Below are 9325 nucleotides of genomic sequence, written 5' to 3'. Positions count from 1 at the left end.
ATGTCTAGGACTGTTTAGGATTAGAATATTTTTTAATATTTTTATTTTATCTGGAAAATATGAAAAAAATAAGGTCCCGAAAATTCTTAAACATGTACTGTACAGTACAGTACAGTGCGTTTGTGACACTTTGGCAGACGGAGAAAACAGCAGGAATTGTGTGTGCTATTTTATGACTGGCTAAACAAAAGAGAATGGAGAAGGCAGTCCGGAATAAATGGACCATAAAGTCCGAAGAAGGCGAAATGGGAATTTTTCCAGTCGACTCGCGCATTATTTTTACTTTTAAAACACGTGGCAATAATTATTTTATGCATTAAGATGGGATAATATTTTAAATAAATCTTTTTAAAAGATCGTGTGTTATTTAAAGGCGTTACATAGTGTAGTAGGTGTGTTCCTCGTTATTTCAAAATGCATTTGGGTTCGGGTTGATCTTTATTGGAGTTGTCAGATGTTTTAAAGATTTGGAACGTTCTAAACATCGCCTGGCGACAATGACTCTTGCTTAACGTCTATTTTTACAATACAAAATAACTAAACTTAAGCTTGTGTTTAAAAAATAAAAAACGGGTTTTTCTCCAATTAAAATATCTCATTTTGTTAAAATTTAACGCAGTAATTTTTAATAACTTTAGACAAATCACGAGTGATATTAATAAAATTTATTAGATTATTTATCTAAAATTAAAATGATTTGCTCTTTATAAAATCTTCAAATAATAATCATCGAATATTATTTTGTTTTATTAAAACAATTTTAAATTTCTTAAAGGAATTTTTAAAAATTGTTTCGTGGTAAAACTATACAGTATTTTAATGAAGAGCCTTTGTCAGTAATAACATTGTAATTTGTAAAATTAATTAGAAAAAGTGTTTATGTAATAAAAGTTTCATCTTAAAAACTTAAACGAAATTATTTCCTTGACTAAAACTAAAAATTAAGTTTTCATGTTCAATTTTGACTTTAGTTTTTTAATTCGAAAATATGTTATAATATATTAATAATATGTGTTTGTATAAATATTATGTTTTATAATATATATACATTATATTTGAAATAATTTTGTAAGCCCAATTAAGAAGTAAAATCGTATGGAAAATATAATAAAATAAATTTCTTTATACAGTAAATAAAGCAGCAATTTTTAGTAAAATTGTTGATAAAAATTATTTAAATATAAAGTAAATAAAGAAAAGCTATTTTTATATTTATTTTAAATGTATTACTAAGGGTATAGAATGTGCATACAAGTATTGAAAATATTTATTTATTAATTTATAAAACTTTAAAAATATACCATTTACTTTTATTTTGCTTGTTGAAACGATTTTATTTTATATTTTCAATCGATTTTTTTACGAATTTTGGATCTGAATTAAAAATACCCCCAGATAAATCGATCGATCCCTGGGAGATTGGGTCTACCCAGGGACCGGCCACGTGGAGTTTTCCGGGTTTTCGTCACGTGTTGAACACCCAAACGGGGGTCATTTTCCCATAGAAAGTCCCTAGTGTTATGTTGCCTTACTTCAACAATCTTGTCCTATCCTAGGGGATTGTTAGCGACCGAGTTGTGAACCCCCGATCTAAGCCAAAATAATTTTTAAAAAATGATTAAAATATGTTAAAAAATTACTTTTAATATTATTTATTTAAAAAATAATTGGTTTATTATTAAATTTGTTATACAGTATTTAATTTCTCGTATAAGTAATATCTCGTTATAACGATAAACCTAAATGTAATGTAACCTAATAAACAAATAAGAAAAATGTGTAAATATCTGAATTATACGCAGAACCTTATTCGCAATTTACCACGTTTGTATGTACAGTATATAATATAACTAATCAAATAAGAAAGAACAAGAAAAATGCTTTATCCGAGTATCATTATGGTCTATAGACCTAGTTCTATAAAAATCTGCGGTGTATTTAGTTTTAAAAATTTAAAGAAATCAACAGAAATTTATTTTTAATCTTTAAAATGCACATCCCGGAAAAAATATATAAAATGTTAATATTTAATACGTAATTTAAATACTGTATATTCAATCTTACACAACTCAAACCATGTGAACCGACAGCCAAGGCAAAAAAGATTATTATTATTATATAATTCAATAATTTAAATGTTTTCGAAACTTCCTTTTGATTTCTCTATTCGAACGGAGCAACTTTTAAGATTAGATTCGTATCCGGGAAACAAATATTTGTTCGTCGATTCTAATTAATTCGTAATAAATAAAAATGGAAAAATTTATCGATTTCGGAATTAGAAATGTTTACGTAATTCATAATTTAAACGAACAGACTAAAATAATGATTGGTTTTACTAGTTTAAATATTTATGTTTTGTTAATTTAGTTCAAAAAGAAAACTATCAAATGTAATTGGAAACCTTTCTCTTTTCTAATTTCCTGCTTTTTAAAAGAACAATTTCAAACTATATTATGGCTTCGTCAAGTTTTTCACGCAATTTTCCTACTAAATCGCTTATTTTAATTAATTTAATTAATAGTTTTTCAAACTATTCTGTTACATTTAACCGTCAAAAGAACATAAATTTCGGTTTAAAAAATTTATCACGTCGTATATATTAAACACCGACTTGTAAGATTCCTCGTTACGTATAGGCCTATTTACAATTTAACCAACAAAAATTAATTTCATTATTTAAAATATATATTTTAATTTTTTAATTAATTCCGTCTCTGGCATACTTTCGACATAGGCCTGCAACGTGCGGTCTCTAACGAATACCTCACTCGAGAATAAACTTTATGGATTTATTTCGTCCCTCGAACGTATGGCAATAATTCCTTTAAAACTGTTAACAATAACGTTAAACGTTTTAAAATTCATTTTAAATATAGAACTGGGGAAGATTAAATGTTAAACAATTTAGAAAACGGCTTATATAATAGATAATCCTAAGAAGACGGGAGAGAAGGTAGAAAGATATACATGCATCGTCATCATCTCTCTAATCTGGTATAAATTGACCATCCATTAACTTGTGTAAACAAATGTAGAAGTAAATCCCACTAGATGCTGTTTCCTAAAATGGCGTTATGTCTCTCGTCTCCCCAGAGGATGCATCTGACAATACGATAAATCATCAAAGTAAATCTATCTTTCCAATTAGATTTATGTTTAAACGATGATTTCTCCTACGATTCTATATAGAAACAACTATTAAATCGGACGGACCATTTACGCTATTGTCTAAATTCGGCATTAGTAATATTATAATTGTTCTTTCCTTATCGTTTTAGTAGAATCGACTACATCTATTAATAAACTCGAAAAGATAAAATAAAATAAAATCGTTAAAACTGTATATAAAGGTTTTTATATAAGATCCGATATATATTTAGTTTATATGACAGAATATTTTATTCGTCGAAAGTAAAAGTGGCAGCGGTAATGGATGGAGTCACCGATGACGAATGTGACGTATGAATACAATATATTTATAAAAGAAAGAAAGCAATATTTAAATTTTACTCTAAGATACTTTATGAAGAAGAATGTGGTGGACCCGAAAACAAATATCGGAGGAGAAAACACCAAAGCTTTTATAGAAATTTTCCAATTTAAATTTCTTCTATTTTGAATCTCCAGAGTTTGATTTTATCCGGTCATAAAATTGCTGAGGACAAATAAGATTAAAATTTATATATAACAGCGAAAAATACAGCATTTTCTCGTCGAAAAGTTGCAATTTTTTTTTTCTACTTAAACAATTCCTACAAATTTTTTAATATAATCCAGAGATAATTCCCGTCTTAATATAGATTTTACTATTTATAAATTTAAAATTTAAATAAAGACCGCGGGATTATAAATATAATTAAATTTGAATTTAAAAAACTCAGGAGAAGCGATGCTATTTAAGAAAACTGGAAGACCTGGAAAAAAATAGAGTCCGTATAATTGAATTAAAATTCTCGACCGTTAACATCAAAACACATATAATCCAATAATTAAATAGTATGTAAATAGCACGGTGAAAAATGGACATTAATTGAATAAAATTAGAAGAGTAGTTAAGTGATTTAAAAGCTTTTTTGGGGGTATAAAGTATCGATTAATCGAATTTAAAACAATAGCATTCTTTATTATAATAATTAATTCTACATCATTAATATAGAAAGTAAATTTGTTCAATTAAGAAATAAAATGCAGTAGCCTAGCAACGGGGAATAACCTTACATAATGAAGCGAGAAGCTGCCGTGTTAGGCTAAGATGCGGGCTAAATTTAGAACCCCATATTCGTTCGTTACGTTAGATCGTGCTTTACACGTGTAACGCGAGTGACGGTAGCGGAAAGACGAATCAAAACCGTTAAATTCGAATTTAACATTATAAATTTGGGTTTTACCTCCACGAAATCGACTTCTCCTTCCATAAACACGGCTTTTCAATCTGGGTAAACCCTCCTTAAATCTTCTAAACGTTTTCGAGAGACTTAAATTTATTTAATTTTTTGCTTTACGTTAAAAATCCGGTCAGGTAAAAATTAATTTGGCATTAGAGTAGTGAAAGATCCTACGAAGTCGTTGTTGGAGCGTGTTGTTTACCGAGGACTGCAATTTAGAATATTTATGAAGATGTGAAAGAGAAAGAAATGTAACAAACAATAGAGCAATTGTAAACAGATCGTAAAAGGTCGATGGCGAAAGATTCATTACTTCAAATTTTACAACAGATAATTAGTTTAGGAAGTATTCTGCGGATTAATTAACGTCTCGTAATATCCGTTACTTCATTTTTCTCCATTAACGTTGATATTAATGACGTTTATCGCCGTAAAAATCCTCTTCCGGTAGAAGAGTTTATTGACTTATCTAAAACGAATGGCTCTCGAATTACAGTATTCCGTTTACATATTTTTAAAAAAATTTTGGTTTTCCATTCGACTATAAGTAATTGCGAATTTTATCTTAATAATTTAAAATATTCGACGGTAAACCGCGGCTTTCTGGGGAAGATGGCAATTGACAAGCGATGAAATCTGCCACTGCCATTACGATACGAGAATGGAAGAAATGAAAATGAAGGAACGTCTTGTAGTTTCGATAAAGAACCGGGACTCTTTGGAGAAAACAAAGGACGTATGGAAACCCTACGCCTAATCCGTAATAATTTTATTTCTTAAAATAAAATTATCGTCCGGAATTTTTCCGTAATAAATAAATATAAATTTATTCCGTAAAGTTTGTAAATTATTTATTCGTCTGCAAAGGCGAAGAGGAGGAGACACTAAAGACGGTCCCAAAGAATTAACGTAAACGTGTGGATTAACGTTAAATAACAATTATTTTTTACGAAATGTCACTAATTTATTTTTAAAATCATTTGTAGAAGATTAAAAAATATCTTTAAACTCATTATATGCCGCCTATTAGTACCCGCAGGAAGGAGAGAGTAAAACAAAAACTCATTATACAGTAATTGAAATAAATATCACTCAAAATATAAATCGTCTTATATAATCAAATTTCCGTTCAAGAAAAGCAATAATGATGCAGAAATTTTTAAATTAATCTTGCGTTATCTACGTGTAAAATGTAAATTCACTTTTATCCACGTGCAATTCTAATTATAATTAACTTCCGGGATGGAATTCGGATCGGTTGTGGCTGTTATTTATAATACGTAAGTCACATACACATAACACGTATAAGATATATTCTGAAGAATAAGGGGTCTTTCTCATCCAGCAAATACAGTGAAACCTGCGTAGGGTGACTATTTTGAGCCTGTCCCATCGGTGGTCACATTAGCAGGTTTCGCTGTAATATTAAGACGATTTCAAAATTAAATATTGTATTTTCGATAGCGGCACTTCTGGTAAATTAGTAAAAAAAATGTCACATTTATGAAAAGCAATCATTTTTTTAAGGAGAAAACCGGGCATACTCGTAGAGTGGGCCCAAAATGCAGTTGGACTCACTTTACAGGGAAAAATTGGTTTATTTCTAAGCTCGAATTTTATCTAATTTTCTATATAAATTATTTAAAGCTAAGTTTCCGCGTAACGGGTACATTTTTGCGATTATGCCATATCAACGTTTACGATAAAATTTTAATATTAGGTACCGTACGTTACACTCAAATGTTAATGGCGATTAATTATAGAACGTTGTTTGCGCGTAAAATAATTAATAGACCGGAAATGAATTAATCATGAAACATTTACGAGATAAAGACATCGTTTGAAGTTAAAATACAGCGTCGCTACGTGAAGACTGGGTCACTCTGTTATAATCAATTAAGGAAAGTAAGAGAAAGGTGGAAGAAAGAACTATTTTGCTGTGAATATTTCCATTTTTTTAAATTTCTTTCCCCGAATATATTCTAGATCCGAATGTCTGACCCGTCTTCACTGACCACACCGAGTCGTAAACGTCAGACAAATTAACACTTTTAGATTTTACTTCCGTTATGTTCACGTATTTAATTATACGTAGCAACTTAATTCCAATTCCGTTCGTAACTTCTATTGATTTATATTTTAAAATACGTCTTTAAAAAATTCAATTTTCTACTAATTTCTCGAGGGAGGCGAATACAAAAATACAAATAAAAACGGACGTTTAAATTATTTTAATCGATTGTATCTTGATACTCTATATATTAAAAAGTATAGATAATAGTAAACCCTCAAATTAGTACCGGCTTTCCCTCGTACGTCATACTTTTCCTTCAGCAATAGAGTCGTGCCAGTCATCTAACTCCTTTCGAGGAAAAACTTTCAAATTGAAATAACATTACTTCCAGTGCAAATCGGAAGTTTGTATACAGTTAATCGGGACCTCTTGCCCCTAGAGTTTTCATATCCGGTCTCGTATTACATCTATATAACTCCGTTCTCGAGATTAAGCAAGGACAGACAGACAGACGACAGTGGGGATTTATAGGTCTATTTTAAGATCACGCTCTAACAAAATTTTTGAACTTTTTGAATAAAATTAAATTACAGTATATAAATATTTCAATGGACAGCAATAATATTATTTTAAGATAAAACTGGAATAATTCTTGGCATAATAGAGAAAAGTAAAATTGTTATTTTGACAAGGGTCGACTTTCTCCACCCGAAGTCAAGCATCTATATCTTGTATAGAGAACGGATGCCTTACTACGCTGTTAAAAGAGACGAGACAAAAGATAAAACTCCCGTGGAAAATTCAATACACGCATTTATTTTTCTTGTAAAAATCACTGGGAAAATCTTCTCCCTCTTTCATAATATCGAAAAATATAAAATACGTTTTGTTATTTGTTGAACATAATACAATTAACATTTATATAATATGTAAATAAATCTTACTTTATAGAATAAAATTGCTGTGCTATGTATTAGGGAAAAGACATTTCCAAAATAAATACTAAAATCTTTAAAAATTGCAAATTATTTTTACTTTTATCCATAAAATTCTAAATCATATTTTAGAAACAAGGCTGGAGTTTCTTTAATTTTTGCGCTTTCGTTTAAATTTAAAAACTGATATATTCGTCTGTTTAAATGTCAATTTAATTCCAAATTCAAATAATTTTTTTTTTTAATTCTAAGAATAAAATTTCTTGGAATTGATTATTCAAAGATAAATCCGGCCGAAGACTTGAGTGATAAAGGATCATTCCACAGTGATTTTTATTATATGGGATTTAAGAGAAGTGGGTCACGTAGAAATATGCGATAGACTAAAATCTTTTTTGATCAATACTAATACTTTCATATTTAATAATCGTCCAAATACTGCTCCATATTATCAACTATTTATATACAAGTAGGTCTATTTATAACCTTATAAATGAAACGTTGTGTTTATATCCAGAGGCTCACAATCTAATATCTCAAATATAAACTACTTATATATAGAAAGAAATGGTTCGATAAAGTTTACGATTAATCGAAATATCAAAAAATTCCTATTCCGATAAATACGAAAAGCCCCACGTTCTGTAAACCGGCCCCTTTCCACTGTAAATAAATTAATTAAAGTACGGAGGAAAGATTTAACTACTTATACACACGTATACGCAATGGTATATAGGGTTACATCTAATTCCGTACCCTTTAGCATAGATTCTATATAACTTCTATATAATATACGGTTTAAATTAAATCTTTTAATATAATCAAATTAGAATATTTATTTTACTTTACCAAGTTAATGGCATTATTTAAACCGTTACTAAAATTAAAGCGTCACGAACGAAAGTGGAGTGGTTTCGGTATACAGCACTTGAAAGTTTCTATATCAACCATTATTCTAAAGATTTCATATTTCCGCGTACGGAAATATGAAATCTTTCGAAATAATAGTTGATATAATATGTATTGTTTACATAATTAATTAATAATATATATTGTTTACATAATATATTAGGTAAATTTAATCGTAACATTATACCAGCGAATTTAATCCAGAATACTTTAAAAGGGGGTTTCCTAACTCTGTGGCTACAGACACCCTAGGGATGGATTGATTTACCTGGAGGGTCGATAAACGACCGGGGGTGGTTTGGGGTCGACGTTATTTAGTTAAAAAAGTATTATTAATTCCTACTCGTAATTTATTTCGTATTAGTGTAGAAAGGGGCGAGCATATTTTATCAAATTTCGGAAAGGAGTAGAGGAAGAAAAAAGACGAAAACTTCCGTTATAAAATACAGTACTGTATATCAAAAACGCTATTATATTTATAAAATAGTAAGTTATTTAATAGGTAATCTGCCGCTTAAATGGCAGAAGGATACTTATTTATATTATAAAAGTCTGCAAGTCGAATTTATTTGAATCGTTTAAAGAAATCCGAACATTAATCAGGAAACTTCCGCCATGTAGCGCACGTCGATTGCTTATCGACTATTCGGCCAAGCACGAAGTATAACCTAGATTTTCGAGCATCCGATTAACCTTATGCAAAAATTATGCCATTCCGTTTTTATTTATTTAATTTTTCTTCTAAAGTTTTAATACCGTTTTAAACGGACATTTAAATGATATTAATTCTCGAGAAATGATCGAATTTGTTGATTTAGGATTAACGATTTATATAAAATTCTGTAAAATTAAACAAAATTAAAAAGTTTTATTGTACGATAAAGTGTTTTGAAATAAATTATTTATTTGTAATTATGTGCGTTATTATGGCAATAAAATGTAAAACTGTTAAATCCCGTTCACAAATCTTTAAAAAAATGTTTATTGATTGAAATAAGCGTTATTTATCCATAAATGAATTTTAAAATAAATATTTTTAATTGTTTTAATTATAAACGAACAAATAAAAATATGCCTTT

This window comes from Centruroides sculpturatus, unplaced genomic scaffold (assembly GCF_000671375.1).
Source record: "Centruroides sculpturatus isolate CEXI.00-Female unplaced genomic scaffold, Cexi_2.0 scaffold1010, whole genome shotgun sequence".
Lineage (NCBI taxonomy): Eukaryota > Metazoa > Arthropoda > Arachnida > Scorpiones > Buthidae > Centruroides > Centruroides sculpturatus.
This window is presented reverse-complemented; position numbering follows the sequence as displayed.